Source organism: Nycticebus coucang, chromosome 11 (assembly GCF_027406575.1).
Source record: "Nycticebus coucang isolate mNycCou1 chromosome 11, mNycCou1.pri, whole genome shotgun sequence".
NCBI lineage: Eukaryota > Metazoa > Chordata > Mammalia > Primates > Lorisidae > Nycticebus > Nycticebus coucang.
Window position 1 is genome coordinate 124058015 of NC_069790.1, and position 22501 is coordinate 124080515.

The 22501-nt window shown below is 46.4% G+C and overlaps 1 protein-coding gene across 5 annotated transcripts in view; it reads left to right on the top strand.

Annotated features, from left to right (window-relative positions):
• Nucleotides 1-22501, top strand: part of DPP6 (dipeptidyl peptidase like 6) — a 910604-nt gene that overhangs the window by 485593 nt on the left and 402510 nt on the right. The gene's annotated exons all lie outside the window — the stretch shown is intronic.

Genomic DNA, 22501 nt, shown 5'->3' on the forward strand with positions numbered 1-22501 from the left:
CCAGCTTTTGTCTGTGTGCATCTCATACTGGGATCTTGCTGCAATGCAGATTTTATTGTAGTGGATTTGGGGTCAAGGCTAGTCTGGGTGCTGCTCGTCCGGGTGCCATGAATGGAGGTGTGAGAACACACGAGCACCTGGCATAGTGACGCCCCGGCCGCTCTGACTGGGGACCTACCTGCAGTGCAGACCACTCCCGCAAACTCCCACCCAGGGATTTCTCTTTGGTTTGTGCCCCCCCACCCCACCCCCTGTCACCCCACTCCAGGAAATGAAGCAGGAAGGGGCGGGCTTTGCCCCCTGTGTTCCCTGTCTTGTCAGTGGCCCGGACCTCTTCACACGCTCCCAAGTTAGGCGCATCATTCATCTTCTCTCCCTACCCCCAAGTCAGAAGGACCTGCCCTCACACGTACCATGAGATTTGGTTTGTGCCGCATCGTTTTATCTTGTTGGTATTGTTCACTATGTTCTTCATACAGTGTTGTAAATTTTGAATGGCAAAGAGTATGTTTTATTAAACTCTGCGTTTCTTAAATCAGCCAGCACAGGAGCTTGTGTAATAAATGTTTAACCCACTCATTGTGGGTCTCATGGATTCTTTTCTGGAGAATAAATTTCGGGAAAGTGACAAAGATTAAAGGACTCACAAAATGAAATAATGAGAGACAGGAGTGAGGGGAATCTGGGCTCGCTGAGGTCAGTGTTCCTGAAACTGCTTCACCATGGAGTCCTAGGGGACGCGTAAGACCCAGCGGTAAGAAACCGTTCCTCCCCCGTTCCCTGCCTCAGCTTCACCACCAGGTCGTACTGCTTCTATCCTTTTTGGGATAAAAAGGATCCTTAACATCCTTAAATGTTATTTTCCCATAATTCATTATGGCCTTTATGTCTGAAAGACAATTCCCATAGGAACATAGGATTGATAATGAAGATAAACATCTCTACATCAGCTACAGTCAGAGTCATGTGCTGGCATAGGAAAGTGAGGACGCACAGATGTTCAGGCACCACCAGACAGCAAGGCTGGGCATGTTGGGCCCGCGGGTCTGCTGTGTCAGGAATGTGCACGTGTCTTAGATAGTTTGTGAGCTAATGGAAATAACTTCACAGTTATAGGCAGCTGCTAACCATTATCAGGCGTTAGTGCAGTTGTAGCTGCACTGCTGGAAATGGGATATTAGAAGTGAGCTCCAAGATAATCAATGGTAATCTTCAGGGAAGCATGTGGCTTCATCTGCAGGCTTCTATCCTCCTGTCACCACTAGAGAGGGAACAATGGTAGGGCTGGGCCTTGCCCCTGTTCCCTTGAATGTCTGGTATTTACCAACAAGCTGGAAGGCTGACTCTGTAAAATTGGAGCTCAGCTGAGTGGGAGTGTTGTAAATGGCATAAACTGGTGTAAATGAAGAGTTCTGGCTCACTTCTTAGACACAGTGGGTGTGTTTGATTTATAGAGACTTGTCCTTCCAGGAGTTAGATTCAAATTTGTCTTATTAAATGTAGGTCCCAGCTTAGCCCTGCATATGTTGCATTTTTCTCTTGGCCACTTGAGAGCAGTGTGTCCTGGAGCTGGAAGCAGCCCTGTGCACACGGCGTCCTCCTTCCTCTTGGGTTCTCAGATGGGCCAGTGTGGGGTGCTTCACCAGGGGCCCCCACACTCCCGGTTCTGTTCTGGGCCTGTCTTCCTTTTTCTTTCTTCTCTTGAAAGTGGTTAGAGAGGAGAGTGGAGGAATCCACAGTCTGTACAGTTGGTGAATGTTGTCTTGATAGAGAGAGAAGGGGCTCAGAGTTCTGAAGCACAGTTTGTGTAGGTTTATGCATCTTATGGAAGTTCTATTTTTCATTCTTTTGAGGACTTCCTATACCTTTTACCATAGCAGTTGAACCATTTTGAATTTCTACCAACAGTGTATTTCTGGGCATTTATCCAAATGAATTGAAATCAGAATTTCAAAGAGGTATTAGCACCCCCATGTTTACTTGCAGCTCTGCTCATGCCCGGTGAGAAGCAGAAACATGCTGAAGGTCCATCAATGGGGGCTGGGTGAAGAAGACGTGTATCCATGCTGCCTGAGAAAAGAAAGGAAACCCTACCATTTGCGACACGTAGATAAACATGGAGGATGTCATGCTAAATGGAATAAGCAGGTCATGAAGTGACAGGTGCTGTGTGATTTCACGTAGAGGAGGTGCCGGGATCAGGGAACAAAAGAACTGTTGTTTCTAGGAACTGGGAAGGCAGGGAAATGTGGAGTCACTAATCAGATTTCAGCCACTGGAAAGCGCAGGGAGTGGGGAAGATGTTAGTCAAAGAAGGCAGAAGTTCAGTTTGACGGAAGTAAATTCTTATGATCTATTGCACAGCATGGTAACTGGTTAATAATGTGCACTTCAAGATTGCAAAAAGAGTAGATTTTAATTTTGTTCACACCAAAAAAATGTGATAAACGATGAGGTGATGGATATGTTAATTAGTGTGAATCATTACACAAAGTGTACATATATCAAAACATCTCATTGTACCTCATAAACACATACAATTATCATTTGCCAATTTAAAAAATCTAGTTATGCAGAATAAGTTTTGCAGATCTGCTGTATGACATTGTGTCTGTCGGTAACTGTGTTAGTATTGTGCACTTAAACATCTGGTAAGAGGGTAGCCCTGGTGTGAGGTGTTCTTTGCACAATAAAACATAAATGCAGTTAAAAAAAATGAACAAAGAGAAGAAGGCTAACGTTGCAAAAAAAGCAGCTCTGGGCGCTGGAACTAGGTTGCCGCGGACCACCCTGTCGGTGGGCTTCAGTCCGAGGGAAAGCAGGGAAACGGAGTCAGGTTGGTTGAAAGGTCGACGCAGGAATGACAGTCTGGCACACTACGGGTGAAGTATGCAGCTGCGTTTTACTGAGTTTTAAGTACGGTTTTTATACAGTTTACACAAAGCATTACAGGTTACACAAAGTATTGTTACAACTTGCTGACTTTTACAAGTTATATTTTAAGTTTGCAAACGTGGGTAGTTATCCATTACTACTTCTCAATGTTCTGTCCTTAAGGGGAACAAAGGTTAGTGGTTATCAGTGAAACCTGCTTGCTTCCTCTTATCTGAGGAATGCTAACTTACTGCAACTTCTTATATTTAAACTTAAGTAATAGTAAAGGTATAACTTGTTTAAAAGTTCTTCTATGGTATATAAATGTTAATTTCATGTTGATTATATATATGTTTTTATTTAGTGTTTATTATTAATCATATGTGATTATTCCATTGTGCGTTGATTGATTAAAAAGTAAGTGAAGTAAGATGTTTTTTAAGAAAAGTTTTACTGTGGGTGGTGATGGTGCATGTCGTGCTGGAACATCTTGTTTAAACATCTTGTTTGTTGTGCCTGCATTGTCTTAGCCCACTGGCGTTTATGGTGGGGACTTGCTTTTGTGCAGGCTTACTTGGAGCCACTGAGTCTGGCACAGTCATACTTCTTGTGCTGTTTCTGGATCAACTATCATTGTGTTCATTCTGACAAGACTTATTGCTTACTTATCAGGACAAACAGACATTCAGCTTAACATACACGTACACTGTAACAGAAAGCCATACCCTTAGGTTAATGCGACAAAAAACAGCATGCTGGGCAACATCTCTGTCGCTGCGCACACTGGGGGTGCTGGGGGCTTCGCTCCGGGGAGCACAGACCTCCTTTCCGTCGTTTTACAACGCGGACAGCGCCACCTCGCTGCGGCTTGGTGCCGAGGGTGCGGCACTAGGTGAGGAGGATTTGAAGTCTGATCCTACCAATCACTAGTCTGTGACTTCAGGCATCCTACACAACAACACTGCCCCTCATCTCCCGCCTCTGTAAGTGGAAACAACAATGTCTGCTTCTCAACCTCGCTACAAGAACCGCAGGCTCTGCCCTGGGGGTCCCCACGTGCCAGGAACTCAGAAACCTACTGCGATGCAGTGAAGCTCCAGCACCGGCCCTTGTGAGCTACGTGGGCCAGAAAATAATTTCCTGGATTATTTTTAGTGGATTCTCCAAAGAGTTTTCTTTTCATGAGGAGAAACTGCAGCAAAAAAAGAAAAACCATGAGAAAGACATGGAAAATAGAGAATGAAGATTCCAGCTAAAAATGAAAGGCATTTGTAATGAAGAAACAAACAATTGTCATACCATGCCGTTTGACCACACCTGCGGTGCATCTTACAAGGGTGCACGTGAAGCTTAGGAAATGTAGAATATAAATGTCTTAACACAGTAACTAAGAAAATGCCAGGAAGGCTGTGTCAACCAGTGTGATGAAAGTATTTCAAATTGTATATAAAACCAGCACATTGTACCCCACCATTGCATTAATGTACACAGCTATGATTTAATAATAAAAAAATGCACTCAAAAAAGAAAAGAAAAAAATATAATTTCCTGCCTTTGGCATCATTTTCTATACCCATTCAAAGAGGAAATTGGACTGAGTCATTTTTTAGTGAAGACTCAGACTGTCTTGTATGCAGGCTGGGAGGGTACACCCAGATGACACCAGAGGCTCCTGTGAGCCTAGTCAGTCCAGCAGATGAGTCCCTAAAGGGGAAATAAAACCAGCTCTTTATGTAAACACTGTGTGTCTTATCATGACAATGGTCCCCGTGCCCACTATGTGGTAGGCGCTCAGGAAACATTTGTTTATTGATTGAAATAACTAGTTGTATCAATTGCAGCCACAGGAAATAGATTGCACATACAAAATGTTTGAAAAGATATAATGAAGTGACAAATTTAAAAACATTCGTGCTGTGGCTGGAACAGTGGGAAGTTGCCACCACTCTTGGCCCAAAGGAGCAGTTACTGAAACCCAGCAAATCCCCATAGCTATAGAGGACGGTCCCAGGACAGGATCTGTGGGAATAAATGCCCTTAACTCTCCCCCAACTTCCTGATCTCCTTGTCGAGTCTCCCATTCATGGGGCAAACTAACTTAAAGCCAGGACAAAACAACACCAGAGGGAGGCTGCCCTAGGGGTCACCCTTCTCAGGCAAAGGGCTGGTGGGAAAAGGGTAAGAAGTATCTGAAGGTCACATGGAGACTGTATGGACACCTGAATAGCTGCCCATATGGTAAATCTGTGGGATGGGGGGAGGACTAGAATACTTTAATTTGGGACCCATTTTATAGTCACAAGAAATAACTGCATATTTTCATCTGAGGTGTGTCTTTTCCACCAGTAAGTTTAATGGGGCTAGGTAATAAAGGCAATGATCATTTTTGAAAAATACACTTTGGCTAGTCAATACCAGGTCTGATCAGCTTATTTTAAATAGGTGGATGGGTTGGATGGATGGTGGAGAAACGGAGGGATGGAGAGATATGTGAGTGGGTAGATGGATGAATGGATGGATGGAGGGGTGGGTGGGTGGACAGGTGAATGGGTGGATTCACGGATAAATGAGTATATGGATGGGTGGAGGGATAAGTGAATGGGTGGATTCATCATGAATAGATGGATGGATGGTGGAGTGATGGAGAGATCGGTGGACGGATAGATGGGAGGTAGAGGTAGGCGGATGGTTGGATGGAGAAATTGGTGGATTCATTAATAAATGAACGGATGAATATGTGAATGGGTGGATTCATGGATAGATGGGTGGATGGGAGGAGTGACAGAGAGAGGTAGATGGATGGGCGGTATAGGCAGGTGGATGGATGGATGAATGGGTGGATGGATAGGTGAATGGTGATATGGTAGCTTTAGGAGCATGGCAATGGTAAGACTAGAGCAAGGAAATGACATTTAACCAGGAAAGACAGGTCCAGAATGGGAGTTTCTGGCAGGCTTGCAGTAAAGAAGCAGCTTCGTCACAGTTTTATCCAAAACTTTCACTGTGCTTTGGTTTTAATGACTGGGAACTATCTAGCTTCTCTGTCAGCCCAGCAGTTCATGAGACCTGACTGGTGGCTCTCAGCCTGCTGAGACATCATCTCCCCAGACTGCATGTTGTTATTAGTGTGATCTTAGAAAATCTCTGCCTGTTTTACTAACATGCATCAAAGATAAGCAAAATTGGGCGCTAGTTAGAGCAGTGAGGGTAGATATTAATCAGTAACTCTTGCAGTAGGGAAAAGAATCTCACATGAACCAAAGTCAGCTGCAGGATGTACAGAGGTGGCTGGGCATTTTAAAGGGAGGATGTGAGCGTGGAGATGGAGGAGAGTAATGAAACACTACGGCGTGTGGCCAGCTCACAGGTGATGGGCTACACCTGCCGGCTGGAGTCATCAAGTTGGGATCCCGACTCCCCCAGAGCCCTCTGGTGCTGGCCGGAGCAAACAGTAAGTTCTTTTGGTCAGGCTCGAGCTTTCCCTGGAGGCACTTTGGTTGGACCGAGTCACTCTAGAGACGTGGCCTTGAGCTGTTAGAAATTAGGTTAGTGATTGTTCAAATGTTTACAGACAGAGGTTAAAACTTAGTATAGTTAAGAAATTGTTCAGAGCAAGCTGGCCCACGTTTGGTCAGGGAAAGACCGTGTCACCTGTCGTTCTTTGTTAACGAAGCAGCTGGGCTTCCCTAATACCCAGAGAATAAAGAGAAAAATGAATGAGCGAATGTCAAAGAATAGTTTTGTTGGCAAAATGTCTCTCAGGGATGATTAATGAATTGGAAAATTGTAAGATGCCTGTCTAATCACTTTTATAATTTATCTTTTATAATTTTGTAGTACAGCTGAGGATTTTGATTTCAGTGTTTAAAGCCAAGTGTGAGAAGAACTGTTGAGTGTTCTTCTGTTGAGTGTGAGTTTATTATTATCTCTTCAAAAATTCAAGAGGCAAGTTAATCAGGTTATTCAAAGGTGCTAATGACATTTTCCAAGCTGTACACAAATGCCTTCACTGATAGGAGAAAAAGAGTTAAAGCCAGAAACTAAAAGAGTCCAAGAAATGTAGAGGATAACCTCTCTCCTCCTGTTGGAGACTCTTCATGGAGTTTGTTTTATGGTCTTTTGTTTCCAACGCTCCACTAATGGAGAAAAAAAGTAACTGCCAGTTTTTTCCACCAATGTGGACACATAAAAAGTTTTAGACTCAACCTGGGTTATAAAAATAACATTCTCTACCCCTCTTCCCTGATTTTGCACATTACTGGAGAGATGGCAGGCCAGTGTTTCCCAGTCCTCTCACAGTTAACGAGCGTGTTCTTCTCAGATCACACGCACAGGTCTCTTTTACAGGTTAGAGTCTTGTCTGAAAAAAGAGAAAATTGTCCAAAGAAAACCTTACAGATGATGTATTAGTTTCCTGTGATTGCTGTTACACATTACTACAAACTTAGTCACTTAAAACACAAAATTTATCATCTCGTAAAGCTCCGAAGTCTGGAATGGGCTTCGCTTGGCACAAGTCCCGGTGTGTGCAGGGCTGTGTTCCTTCTGGGGCCCTTTCTGCCTCTATCACAGTGATTTTTCAGCTGGTGTGCCACAAGAGAGTCTCACATGTGCTGCAAACATTTTTAAAGATCATTAATTATGGTCAGCCCCATGACGCGCGGTGGCGACTGGCTCCAGAGTCTGAGGGGCTCCTTCTTGTCAGGTTGTAGCTCATGCTTTTTGGCTAGACCTGTGGTCATTCTCATGAGACTTCACTGCACGTTTTTTCAAGAGTCTTCCTCAACCCTAATGTGTAACACGTCAACATGGACCTGCTACTTTAGCTAAGACATGACCAGCAATGAAGAGTAGTTAGATATGTGCTGACTGGAAGACTGACTTGTGCAGTGTGGAAGATAAGCAGGGCCTTACAAAAATGGGGTTTGGGAGTGACCTGAAGAACTCACATGAAGCTGTATTAAAATCGCAAGACTGGGAATGAACAGTTATTGGAGACAGTGAAGAAATTTATGGCCCTGAGAATAAAAAGTGATAAAGAATATGCATCTACTTTACAGAACCTTTGTAATCAAGTTGATAAGGAAAGTACTGTCCAAATGAATTATGTCGGCAATGTATCCAAGTCCTAGCGACTCATGATTTAGCAGACAGAACAACTTAGTAGGATAATGAAGACACATGCAGAGGACCTAAACTCTGGACCCTTACACAGGCTCACGATGATGATCAAGGACAAGCAGCAGGGAGACACACGTCCAGGGCTGGCCCGAGACAGGGGAGACACATGTCCAGTGTGGGAAGGCCTTCCAGCTTGTGGACAGCTATTTCCTTGTTGCGTCCTCCCAGGGCAGAGAGCAGAGAAGCAGCCTGTGTCTGCTTGTAAGGGCCTAACCCCATTCATGAGAACCACACCCCATGGCCCAATTACCTCTTAAGGGCCCCACCTCCTGCCACAGGAACTACACTGGGGAGTTGGGAGCACACAGACTGTGTCACGGCCACCACAGTGCAGCAGGGCGTACTTTGGTATCATTTTTGTAGGTGACATATGCTAATGGCCAGGGCTTGCTGATGACCTGTGCTGCTGGGCATTCTAGTAGACACTATTCGTGTTATCTTTAATCTCCCATCCAATGTTGCGAGGGGTCCGTTATCCCCACCCTACAATGAAGAATCTGAACTTCACAGAGTTGAGTGCCTGGTCGTGTAGCCGGCCATGGTGGAGGCAAACCCAGGCGTGTGTGATTCGTCTGAACACTTCCTTCCTTAGGGATTGTCAGACCTTTCCTGTTCAGGAAACCAGTATTATGGATTGAAGGTGTGAGAATGTCTACTGGCTCCGTGGTGCCGCAAAGATGCATCGTAATGGTGTCCCAGGCTCGTGGTGCTTGCTCCAGCAGCCCCCAGGAGAGATGGCATATGAGCCACAGGGACGGCATCATAGATGAAGACAGTGAATGCATCACTGGGGGTGATAGCAAAGTCCTCAAAGAATCGTAGGAGAGAAAGGTTGCTGTACCACAGGGATGAGGACTCACGGTGTGCAGCAGGGACGTGAAAAGCAGCTCTGAAAGAGATGGGACCTGGCTGTGTGGGGTGGAGGGGAAGCTTGTCAGGTGTGAGCAGGGAGGGCAGAGACCCATGCTCAGAGCAGCGTGGTGCTCCCAGGGCAGCTGCCAAGGGTGTTCACCAGGAGACTCAGGCAATAAGGTGGGACATGTCAACGCCGTCCTTTAAAGATGCACAGTGCTGTGGTCACAGAGGCAGGGTGTGTGGCAGCAGGCCTGTCATTTCACAAGTAGCACTGGCTTGGGGCTGCTGCAGCAAGCCTGGGCCCCCAGCTCCCCTGCCAACCCTCCCCTGGGCCCGCTGGCACGGGGGGGCCTTCTCCTTGTGTCTGGCCCCTGCCCCTGACCTGGGGACACATGTAGCTCCCCTAGCTCCACACACCTGCAGGGCTGATCTCTGGCCTCAGCCTCCCCACCCTCCACTGTTCCCCATCCCTGGAAAGGAGCATTGGGCTCTCTCTGAATGAAGCAGTTTCTGTGGACCAAGTTAGTTCAAAGACATCAATAGCTAAAATGAAAAAGGTAGTTTATCTTCTCCTTGGCTGGTCTGTAGTTATATTAAATATGGCTAGTTTTAAGTACTTAGGTTCATAGCAAATTCCATGTACCAAGTTGGCTGGTTTTTTCCCCAATAAACATCAGTTGGAGATTCCCTTGAAAATTGCTTATATAACGCTACTAATTTATAAGAACGTGATATTCCTGTGCTGTGCTTGTGAGCATCGATGTTGCCCACATTTATGTAACAACTGTAGTCAGGATGACTCAGTTCATGGCCCTCGGTTCCTTGAGATCTATTTCTTGATAAGTCTCAACTCTTTAGGCAAAAGAAGGCCGAGGTGGGACAATGATACTGTTCTTCAGTAGGGATAGTCTGTGTTCTCAGCACTGGCCTGGGGACTGGAGGGGACGCCCGGGGACGCGCCCCTGTTGCAGTCCGGAATCTTGTTCATGTTCTGTGTCATTTAAAGGACCAGGCTGTTTTCAGCTGTGCTGGCTTGTAATACACTGGGTTTTGTTATTGTTTTTATCGATTTATTTATTCATTTTAACAGTAGGTGCTAGCCCCAAAGTGTATATATGCTGAGCTTGGTTTTTATTATTATTAGTTTTTGAGCTTGGTTTTTAAACCTTGAGTTTTGCTGAACCATTCAAAACATAGGCACCAGCACAACATGTCCTCTGGTCTCTGTATGATAATGATGTCGCTCCCACCCATATTGCTTCTGATGGGAGAAAGAGAAACGCACCTGGGGAAAGCTGCCCTCAGAACACGTGTGCTCAGGCTGTGGGGCAGGAAGATCAGTCAAGGGGCCCACCTGACTGCCCTGAGCCCGCCAGCCACAATTCTGTTTCTCTGCGAACACGTTTCCAGACTGCTCCAGAATATGCTAATGGAATAATTTTACACTTGAAAAATTGCCACCACAAACCCTTATTTTCATGTAATTGCAAAATGCTGTGGAGGGCAGATGTGTGGCTTGGATATCAGTCCCAGAAGCTGGCACGCTGGTGTTGTAACAGGTGGAAACCCTGCCCCATGATATCCGCATGATCTGAGCAGGAACATGAGCTTTCCTTAAAACCTCTTCAACCACCAGTCGTCATGCAGAAAACAGTGAAGTTTTCCTGTCAGCCAGAAGGGAATACCAGTAATGAAAATGCCAAGTCAAGGTTAAAGCAAACCAGTGTCTTGGACTTTGAGGATGTCACTAAGTTCTTACCTGATGAACCCTCAATGATTTACACTTTAGAAACTATAAACATATGATTGTTTTGCTGAATGCTTTATAGATAGCATTCATTCTCCTCACACAAGACAATTGCAGTTTAACAAGACCTCCTCGCTGTGTATTTTAAGGTATTAAAGAAAACTCTTTCTAATCAACCAGTCTAGCAAATAATCATTTAGGATCTCTGTAAAGCTCTGTACGTGGCCCTGTACTGGGGAGGGGGTACAGTTGGAGGCTAGTCCCTTCCCTAAAGGAGCTTCATGTTTACTTGTTCAGAAACCTGGCAACCTTGGGTGGAGGTCTGTTGCCTGTTACAGATGGTGGATGCTGCCTCATTTCATTCCAGATGCAGGAAAAGTTCATGGGCCCGTGTCTGCCAGGGCTGTGGGCAGGTGGCCTAACCAGCCTGGAATGGTTGTTCTAGAACTCTAAGGAAAGAGTATCTGCAGCGCAGGGCGGGGCTGAGGGCACAGTAGGAAATGGGAGGCCTGGCCAGGGACATAGTTGTGCAAAGAAGCTGCTCCTGCCAGAAAACAGGTAGGCAGGGAAGGAAATATCAGGACCTGTCTAACCTCCTTCTCAGCCATCTCCTGCCAGCGCCTCCAGTTGGCCAAGCTAACGCCAAGATTGGAGGACGTGCAGGAGACAGTTTGTGGAGGTCGGGGTTGGCCTCGTGGGGACACAGGCCAGGGTGGAGAAGGGTGTGGCATGAATCAGGGGGCGGCAAGAGGGAAGACAGGGCCTACCCAGCCCAGGTGCTGCTGATTAAAGCATTTCAGAAGGAAGGGAAAGGGTCCCACAAATACATGAGGTGGCCTTGGATCCAGTGGGACAAGAGGCCCGACCCAGTGCTGCACGTCCAAACACCTGTCCCTGCGTCCCAGAGCAGCCTTCCAGCGCATCCTGGAGCTTTCCATCCTTGAACTCCTGGGTGGGACTTTGCTGAAGTAATGTGTCCAGATGACAGGTGCATAGTAAGATGTCCTGTAGATAGTGGCATTCACACTGCAGGGTTTGTAAACGTCACCTGGGCACATTGTGAGGAATGAAGATTCTCCAGCCTGACGCCCAGGGACTCCAGTTCGACGGGTCCAGACATCTGCATTTGACACACACCCAGGGGATCCCAAGGCAGCTTCTGGAGCATTGTTTTGAGAAATATGTAGATGTATTTCAAATACCCTTTTTTTGGATTAGTTAACTAGTTTTCTCCCTCTGTCCTAGGGACTAGATAATTGGGGTTTTTTGTTTGTTTGTTTGTTTGTTTTCTGTCCCAAAACTTTCAGATTATATGAATGAGTTCTTTTTGGAGGCCGTCATTAAGTTCTGGCTTGGCCTGTTTCTCTTCAGACAATACACTAATCACCTTGACTTTCCTTGGAGGCCCAGTTTTCCACTGAAATCATCATGGTTTGCTTTCCTTTATGCTTCTTCCAAGTCCTCTCAGCTGTTACACACCCTCTGCAGTAAAGCCAACGTTTCTGGTTCATCCCTTCACACACGCAGGTCTGCCCAGTGTATGAGATAAGCAGTTATTTTTTTAACATTCTTTCTTATTCATAAAAATATAAAGGTGTCCTTAAGCTTTTTAAACTGCAGCATTTAAAAACATTGCATCATAAAATAATGACTTAGACTGGACGGGTAAAGCTGAAGTGAAACATCAGGAATCAGAATTCAGTTTAATATGTAAACTTGCCCATCTTGTTCCCACCTGCAACTTCCAAATGATGCACATTTGTTAGTTATAGTGCTGGCTGTGTTTTAATAGTTTCAGAGAGAAATTATTTGAACATGTACTATGTAACTACCTATTGTAGAAAGGTCACCATAAACCTACATTTTCCTATTATAATTTGTTTTTAAACACTGCAGAGTCATAGTTCTGCACACAGACTCAGAATCCCTGAGTCTGCTGGCCTGTTTGGGGGATTGATTTCACCCTACACACCAGCCAGGTGGGCACCTCCAGCTGGTTCTTCCCTTGTCCCCACCTGGCCGCCGTCGTCCGTGGTGCTGTGATCTACTTCCCAGGCTCCCTGCAGCCTGAGCCCTCCTCCGTTCCCTCCCAGCATATTGTAAGTTCTCCACCTCACATTGCTGCTTTTCTGCATCTTTTGTTCTGGGCTGCTCCCCTGAGCTGCGGTGGGGTATTATTTATATCGTCAGCATTCTCTAATCAAGATGCTCTTCTCTTCTGATGGGCAGAGTGACCATACCTTGCATGGCTGAGTTGATTGCTCTCTGATGTTCCAGACTCTTCCACATTTGTGATCAGCCCGTGCCGTGCTTGGAAACTGCTGGTTGTTGCTGTAGCTCTTGTGTCCACGACTGCTCCACAGGGAGAGAATTTCATTTAGATCTCTGATTGCTGGATGTTAATCATGCCTGAGAGAGGGAGGAACAGGACCATGGAGAGAGAAGCGGGGACAGAGAAAGGTTGGTGGGGGGGAGGAAGACAGAGAGAGAGGGGTGTGGAGAGAGGTTACACCAACCCGACAGTGTGCTACCATGACTCTGCCGCAGGCTGTGCCAGGCCAGCCCTCTGCTGCCAACCTCACCAACAGGGATTGGCCTCAGCACTGTCTCCGGAGGCTGGACCACACAGAGCCCCGGGTTGTGCTTTGGACCACACAGAGCCCGGGGTTGTGCTCGGGACCATGCGGAGCCCTGGGCTGTACTCTGGACCAAGTGGAGTCCCGGGTTGTGCCCTGAACCACGTGGAGTCTCGGGTCGTGCCCTGGACCACGCAGAGCCCAGAGTTGTGCTCTGGACCACGCAGAGCCCCAGGTCATGCCCCGGACCTCAGGTCACTCCTAGACCTCAGGTTAATCATTATCTCTGTTGTCCTTTTAGCACCTTTACAAAGAGTTAAGAGCCCCTGATAACGAAGATTTAGTAAACAAGCCAGTAAGACAGAAATGGGACGTGCATCCAGCGTGCTCCAGGGATGATCACTGACGGACATGTGTCAGTTGCTAAATGTTCTTTAAAACTTGTTCCTGTCATCTTTAAGTCATTTGTCGTCCTCCTGAATATGGAAATGTAGCGATTAGAAAGCTGTTTCACCATCCTGAGATACATGCACCATTGATTTTGTAATTTGTTGCTACCTTCTCCTTATAGTAAATGGTCCATGATACATAAAAGAAATTGATGTCAGAGCTTTTCCCAGTGAATAAATATTAGGAAGAAATGTGCTGAGACAGGAGGATGGAGCCGTGTAACGGGAGCCCCGTGGTTGGTGTCGCTGGTTTCCTCCCGGTAATTTTACACTTGCTGTGTGAGGGTTTATGTTTCATTGCACCTTGGCCAGATACTTGACACAGATTAAGGCGCAGTGGGAGAAGTCACCAATCCTGGCCTTCACACACTTTTTCTGACGTTTTAAACAAACTGAATAATTAATTAGGGTCTGACTTCTAGAAGTTATTAAAGGTGGCTGACAGAATCCTTCGCTGGCTTCCCTGTTGTGTTTTAGATGAAAGACAAAACACCTGACTCTGTGAGGTTGCGGCTGGATGCACCTGTGCCCAATACCCAGCTGCATTTCAGAACACGTCACCCCCCAGGTCAGTGTCTGGCCACACCATGCTCCAGGTTCAGGCTAGCACCTGTGCCCATCCCCCAGCTGCGTCTCAGGGCACATCACCCCTCAGTCAGTGTCTGACCATACCATGCTCCAGGCTCAGGCTGGCTTCATGCACCTGTGCCCACCCCCCAGCTGTGTTTCCTGACATCTCACCCCTCGGTCAGGGTCCAGCCACACCGTGTTCCAAGCTCAGGTTGGCTTCGCTGTGTGTTCCCTGCACAGCCAGAATGACGATGGCCCTGCCCCATGAAGATGCCCACACCCTGAGCCCCAGAACTGGTGACTGTGTCAGATTGCCAGCAGAAGGAGTTGAGGTTGCAGATGGAATTAAAGCATGAAGGTAGCTGGACAGTTGTCACCCTGTGACCAGCCATCGCTCTGAGCTGTAGGTTTTTCTATTGGACTGACCTGTGTGACAGTGCTGACAGAGACCAATCTTGTCTGACATGGATCGACTGAACACATCCCATCAAGGCCAGCTATAGTTTAAAAGTACTACAGCTTTCTTTCTGGGTAATTTCATCCCCCAAATAGAGACTAGCTCAGGAACGGCCCATCCGCTTCAAAATGCATGAACATCCTGTGGTGCCAACTGTCTCGGCTGGCACTCATGGCAACTAATTAGCTTCCTCCCGTCACGGAGGAGCCTGCACCACATGCTGCTCTGTGGAGACAGCTGGATTCCCAAGGATCTATTAAGGTAGTTGCAAAACTTCACTCAAAGTCTCCCTGGAAAAAAGTATGCCTACTGATGGAATAAACAGTCTTTTCCAAGAAATTTTATCCAATTTTCAAATGAGTTATTTTGTAGTTATAAACCAAGTGAGAAACTTTCACTGGGTTTACAAGCGTCAGCTTCTGTAGAACACGCGTGAACAGCAAGCAGGGAATGTTTCCTTGGAAACAGAGCAAGGGCCGGACCCTGGGCTCTGGGCCGAGTGTCTTCTGTATTCAACATTTTTGTTTTTAAGCTTCAGAAATGAACTCAAACTAGTTTAAGCAAAATGAGCAATAAAATATTTAATAATCAAGAGTGTATTATCAAATCTAAGAGAAAAATTCATCCAGGTCTCAGGACGAAATTACGTCAAGCGGCGGAAAGCAGTCAGGGTGGGTTCTTTCCCTCCTGGCTTTTGTCTTGGTGCTTCTCAGCCTCTCCGGTTCCCTCTTCCCTTCTGTAAACCTCCTCTGTATCCTGCACACTCCATGTACCAGATGGAAGCACTCGCTGAACTCACCCATCTTCTGTTCTCACGGTTCATGACAGCAGCCAAGAATAAATTGTGTGGCGCCTACAGTGTGGTACAGACTTCTGGCTCAGGTTAAGCCAGTTAATTACCTGTGGCTGAGGAGGCGAGGAGGGGGCGCCCGGGGTAGAAATGTGGCTTCTGTGACCTAGGGGTGCAGGGGAGGGCAGCTGAGATCACTCTGACTCCTCACAGTGCGTCCATTTGGTGCTGGAACATTCTATCAAGGTGGCAAGGTCTTTTGAAAAAATGAGCTCAAATTATTTTAGTCCCTGCCATTAAATTGCTGGTGGTTCTTGCCTTTGGTTAGTTGCTTAATATTTATGGATTGCCTGCAGGGAGTTTTGACATTGGGAAGTGATGTGTTGGGTTTGCCAAAAAGCTGCCCAGGATGGGAAACTTATCTCAAAATTGACTGTGGGTTTCAGAGAGTCTACGCACAGACAGCTATTATCTAAAGATGCTTTTGAGACACTGTTACCCTACACAGCGCTGAGAAGAAAAAAAATGCTCAGCTTGAAACTCCGCAGCTCACTTCTGTGAGCCTCTTCTCACTGACGGGGCTTCTCTGGGGCATGATGGGCTGTGAAATTTGACTACGAGCAAGCCACAGTGCCATTGCTTTCGGAGACTTATGGAACAACTCGATGCCTTTGAAACATTATATCAAAATAGCCAAGTTAGACTGAACTCTGAAGATGAGAATAACTTACATCTGGAATTAATTTTATAAAATAATCTATCAGATACAGTCAATTAAAGTGAAGAGCTAGAAATAGTTTGAGCTCTGGTGTTTCAATTTACAGGTAAAATTAACCAAGAAGAAATTTTCACAGAGAGATATTAATACTATGAATAATTTGCCTATTGGTTTGTTTGTTTTCCTAGGGGGATGGATTGGGCAGGAGCTCATTCTCCAAACATGGTTTCTCCAAAGCACTGGCGGAGGGCAGACGGCTGCCGTGGTGACGCTGCTGGGTGGGACCTGATAGCGCTGCTCCCTGGGGCAGACGTGTAACGCCATGTTAAGTAAATAGCGACTCCGGAAGTTTCCAAATGCATGTCAGAAGAGGAGAGTGGGTCCTAGATATGTCCACAGGCACATGCGGGATGGGCAGTGGACAGCCCCGAGGGACCCTGGGAAGTGGGACGTGCATTATGAACGCAGAGGAGTGTGCCCCAGTGTCCAGGGCAGGGACACCCAAGTGTTTGTGTCTGACAGCCCTGGGGAATAGCAACTTTTTTTCTCTCAGTAAGATGATGAAGATTCATAATTGACAGGCAGTCCTCAAAAGCTGGCCCAGTTAACCGAAATTAACTTTGAATTAACTAAGTCCACAGAAGCGTTTTGGAGAGGACTGCACCCTCCAGCACTACCCCCATTCCCGGGACTCGGGCTGCTCCCAGAGCTGTTTCAGAAGGGCTGAAGCACCACACTGCCTCAGACCTGTGGTCCCACCTGGGGTTATAATGGATCAGGATCTTGTACTCATATTCCTCATCTGCTCTCACACTTGCAACCAGAAAAGCAGACACCCCCAAATACAAAATCCAAATGACAGTCCTGGGGAGGGGCAGCTCAGGGAGTGGAAATCTCCCTGGCTAGGTTTCCACTCACATTACTGGACAGGGGCTCAGGCTCTGCCCACTCAAGACCAGCTTGTGTTTTCACTTCCATCCCAAATTCTGAGCCCAGCTAACTGCAGATCAATGCACATCGTCAGGAATTATTTAAAACTATTGACCACCCCCTGAACACAGGCCTAGTAATTCTTTCCATCTGGGGAGCTAGGCGCAGTCTGGCTGTCTTCACAGACCTCTGCGAGCTGCCTGATAGGGGAGATTGATTGGCTTAAAGATGGATTATTGTGAGAAAAATCATCTAACTCTTCTCCTGCTTCCCTAGTGAGAGGGCCATCTGGTTGACCCCTCTGCCTTTAGCTAAAGGAAATAAAATGCAAAATTGCCAGCTGTCCCCATCATGGCCAGCCAGGTGGGACCTCTGCGGTCTCTGCGGCCCCTGCTGTCCTCCTGCACCTGGTGGTCCCTGCGCTCCCCCTGCCTGGCCCTCCTGCAGTGGTGTCTTCAGGAGGAGGCCTCAGGTTATTTCTCTCCTCTCACTCCTGCTGGGTGGGGCTCCCCTGCCCTCTCACTAGACTCACCTTCCATAAAACAAGCAAGGCGTGTGCTATGTCCCCAGAACACTCAAAGGGGGTCAGCTGCTTTGAGGGCTCAACAATAATTAAAACTCTTAATTTCTTTTCCTTAGAGCTTAGGACACAACAAAGCGTTGGAGCATCATAAAGGATTGTGGTCACCCTACCTGCTCAGCCTCTTTATAAAGTGTTGGAGAGTCAGTGTGCTGTTGAGTTCTTTTGCTTGTTATGTATCAAATACTGAAATAGTATTTAGTGGTGATAGTAATAAATAGTAAAGTAATGCCACATGTTTCTGTAATTTCTATAAATTGTACATTTATAATTACGAGTTCTAATGCATTGACATTTAATCCTTGTAACACTGAAGCTATTGGTTCCTTTTGTCTTCCACACTTTTCATCCTGCAGCCCTCAATTTCTCTAAGTTTTAAGATTATCTTCCCCTAAGAATCCCTTGCCATTAGGCATAAAGCTGTAGAAGGAAAGTGTTCAGAGGTCTAGAGCACAGGCCAGGATGTGATGGCTAGGCTTGTAGCACAGTGGGGAGAGGGCAGGAATGGAGGCCCTGCCAGGGGCGCGGGTCCCATCAGCTGTCGCTGGGACAGAAAATAAAGCAGCGGGTAACGGCCCCCACCCTTGAGTCCGTCCACAGGAGACAGCGGGGTGTCTTTTTCTTCCATTTCATGTGTACATTTGGCATATAAAATATCAAGCTGTTATCCCAGATTACTAAGGTAACAATATCCTGCAACGATGTATTTTATATTTAAGTAGCCAGCAGTTTTCAGGAGAAATGCGGCTTCACTGTTTGTTTTCCTTTCACCTGAGTTAAAAATAAGTATGAGCAACGGTGATGTCACAAGGGACAGGGACCGCCAACTATATGTGTCACTTTGTATTACATCCTGCAGGCTCTGTTCCTGCTTATGGCCTGGCTCTGTGACTGGGCTTGTGTTAACCCCTTGCTTTCTGCAATCAAAATGATCGCCTTTCAGCCAGACATGCCGGCAGACACGAGTTACCTCGTATAAAGGCAACCGCCTGTTCATGCGTCCACCCATCACGCGGTCCCTGTGTGCTACAGCGTCCCGAGTTTTGCACCAGGCATTGGGACCTTGAACACAGCAAGACAATTGTGTCCTTAAGCAGTTTGCAATCTGGTAACACACAGGGATTAAACCTATAATTTAATGATGCCTCGCTGTTGCAGAAAGCACTCATAGAGTATGTGGATTGTGTCCAGGTTAAAGAATAATGCCTGTGATGTCAGGCAACACTTCCTAAAATGGCACAGGCAATGGTTTAATGGGTAAGAATGAAAAGAGATTTGCCTGGCAGAATGAAGGTGAAGGAGCCCAGGACACAGAGAGTTGTGGAGGGTGGTGAGCACAGAGGGCGCAGATGGGGTTGACATGCTCCAGGAACACTGAGGAATGAGCAGAGTGTGGGGAAGGACTGGGAGATGGGGAGGACAGAGTTGCTGTGTGACGTGCACATAAGGCTTTTCCCTGGAGAACAGGAGGCTCCGGCCTGTGGGAGCACTGTAACTGCAAAGGGATGTGTGAGTGCCAACAACGGGTCCGTGTCATCTGCCAGGAGGAGCACAGTTGACCGGGTTTTCCTATAATCCTCCCCAAATTCAACTACTTCTCACCCCTTCCACCGAATGTACCCAGGACAGGTCTCCATCACGCTCCACTTGCTCGTCCCTCTGTCCCCTCCTGGTTCCCCTAGTTGCCCCATTGCAGCAGCTCCTCTGGTGATCTTCCTAAGTGGGAGTGGGATTCACACACGGCTGAGCTTACACGCCCTTCTCTCAGAGGGAAGCCAAGGCCCTCACGGCCCCCGCTCTGCACTCCCTGAAGTCTCACTGATGCGCAGCTCTGCCTCCGTGAAACACCCTCCCGCTTGTACTCTGCACAGACTCCGGTTCCTCCCTCCTCCGTGTGACACATCTTCAAAGAGATGAAAACTCCAAGTATTTTGATATTTTAAGCTGAACATGTCCTTCGACTTTACTTCATGACATGTTTCACAAATGTTTTTATCCTTGGTCATCTTTGTAAATGTACCGTCTGTATCATTAGCTGTATCAGTAGCCACCCAAAACTTGGATGTCATATTGTGTGTGTGGGCCAGGGAGCAACCTATCACTGCAGCACTGAAACTTGGATGTCATATTATGTTTGTGTGTGTGTGGGTCATGGAGCGACCGATCACTGCAGCACTGAAACTTGGATGTCATATATTGTGTGTGTGTGTTTGGGCCATGGAGCGACCGATCACTGCAGCACTGAAACTTGGATGTCATTTTGTGTGTGTGTGTGGGCCATGGAGGGACCGATCACTGCAGCATTGAAACTTGGATGTCATATTGTGTGTGTTTGTGGGCAATGGAGCGACCGATCACTGCAGCACTGAAACTTGGATGTCATATTGTGTGTGTGTGTGGGCCATGGAGCTACGGATCACTGCAGCACTGAAATTTGGATGTCATTTTGTGTGTGTGTTTGAGCCAGGGAGCGACCGATCACTGCAGCACTGAAACTTGGATGTCATATTGTGTGTGTGTGTTTGGGCCATGGAGCGACAGATCACTGCAGCACTGAAACTTGGATGTCATTTTTTGTGTGTGTGTGGGCCATGGAGCTACGGATCACTGCAGCACTGAAATTTGGATGTCATTTTGTGTGTGTGTTTGAGCCAGGGAGCGACAGATCACTGCAGCACTGAAACTTGGATGTCATATTGTGTGTGTGTGTTTGGGCCAGGGAGCGACCGATCACTGCAGCACTGAAACTTGGATGTCATATTGTGTGTGTGTGTGGGCCATGGAGCGACTGATCACTGCAGCACTGAAACTTGGATGTCATATTGTGTCTGTGTGTGGGCCATGGAGCGACCGATCACTGCAGCACTGAAACTTGGATGTCATATTGTGTGTGTGTTTGGGCCATGGAGCGACCGATCACTGCAGCATTGAAACTTGAATGTCATATTGTGTGTTTGGGCCAGAGAGCGACCAATCACTGCAGCACTGAAACTTGGATGTCATATTGTGTGTGTGTGTGTGGGCCATGGAGCGACCGATCACTGCAGCACTGAAACTTGGATGTCATATTGTGTTTGTGTTTGGGCCATGGAGCGACAGATCACTGCAGCATTGAAACTTGGATGTCATATTGTGTGTGTGGGCCATGGAGCGACCGATCACTGCAGCACTGAAACTTGGATGTCATATTGTGTGTGTGTGTGGGCCATGGAGCGACCGATCACTGCAGCACTGAAACTTGGATGTCATATTGTGTGTGTGTGTGGGCCATGGAGCAACCGATCACTGCAGCACTGAAATTTGGATGTCATTTTGTGTGTGTGTTTGGGCCAGGGAGCGACCGATCACTGCAGCACTGAAACTTGGATGTCATATTGTGTGTGTGTGTTTGGGCCATGGAGCGACCGATCACTGCAGCACTGAAACTTGGATGTCATTTTGTGTGTGTGTTTGGGCCAGGGAGCGACCGATCACTGCAGCACTGAAACTTGAATGTCATTTTGTGTGTGTGTTTGGGCCAGGGAGCGACCGATCACTGCAGCACTGAAACTTGGATGTCATATTGTGTGTGTGTGTGGGTCATGGAGCGACTGATCACTGCAGCACTTAAACTTGGATGTCATTTTGTGTGTGTGTTTGGGCCAGAGAGCAACTGATCACTGTAGCATTGAAACTTGGATGTCATATTGTGTGTGTGTGTGGGCCATGGAGTGACTGATCACTGCAGCACTGAAACTTAAATGTCATTTTGTGTGTGTGTTTGGGCCAGAGAGCGACTGATCACTGTAGCACTGAAACTTGGATGTCATATTGTGTGTGTGTGTTTGGGCCATGGAGCAACCGATCACTGCAGCATTGAAACTTGAATGTCATTGTGTGTGTGTGGGCCAGGGAGCGACCGATCACTGCAGGTTTAGCGCATGTGCTCTTGGATGTGATCAGTTACACCAGTTGATGCAAAGCAAAGGTCCCCAGGTTTTTTCTTTGTTGTTTTTTGCTTTACTTCTTGAAGTCTGTTAGACTGTGCACCTATTATATAACAGACGTGTTTAAAACAATTTAGAATTCCATAATAATAAGCTTATTCTTATGAGGAGGAACAAGATTCAAAAGATATCAATTGTTGGAGCTGTTCTAGACAATAGACTTAACACTAATTTGTCTTTCTCGATAGTGAGTAAGACCCTGGTTTTGTTGGTTCCCTGCAGCTGAGTCCATGAGAAACTGTCCACCCTATGTTCCTTGTATCAACAGTACTACTCAGATTCACAATATTCACAAATTTGGTGAAAAGAGCTTATTTTCTTTTTTAATTTGAGCAAAATGAAAAGCTGCTGGGTCAACATGATCTAGTCTCTTATCCTTGGCATTAGCCAGACGAGAAAGCCATATTGAATAGAAAATGAGATTAAAAAAAAATTGAAAAAAAAAGAAAATGAGATTGAATTTATATCACTTTTTGGAGTTATTTCATACTTGTTCTTAGTCTTATTTTTTAGGTTCTAATAAGCTGCTTCATAGTAGATAAATTAAGTTCTGAATGGCAAATATGAAGATGAATCAAAATTTCTGAACAATGATAGGACTCTTTTCTGCTAGTACTATAATGGTCCTCTGAATTTTTATTAATTTAAAAACTGATACAATAAATATTTGGATGGCAAATATTAACTGTTTTCCATCCCATGATTAAGAGATTTGTTTTGATTTGCAACGACTTGATGTAGGCTGATGAACTTCCAGTTTGGGGTGCAGGTGTATTTATTATATGCTG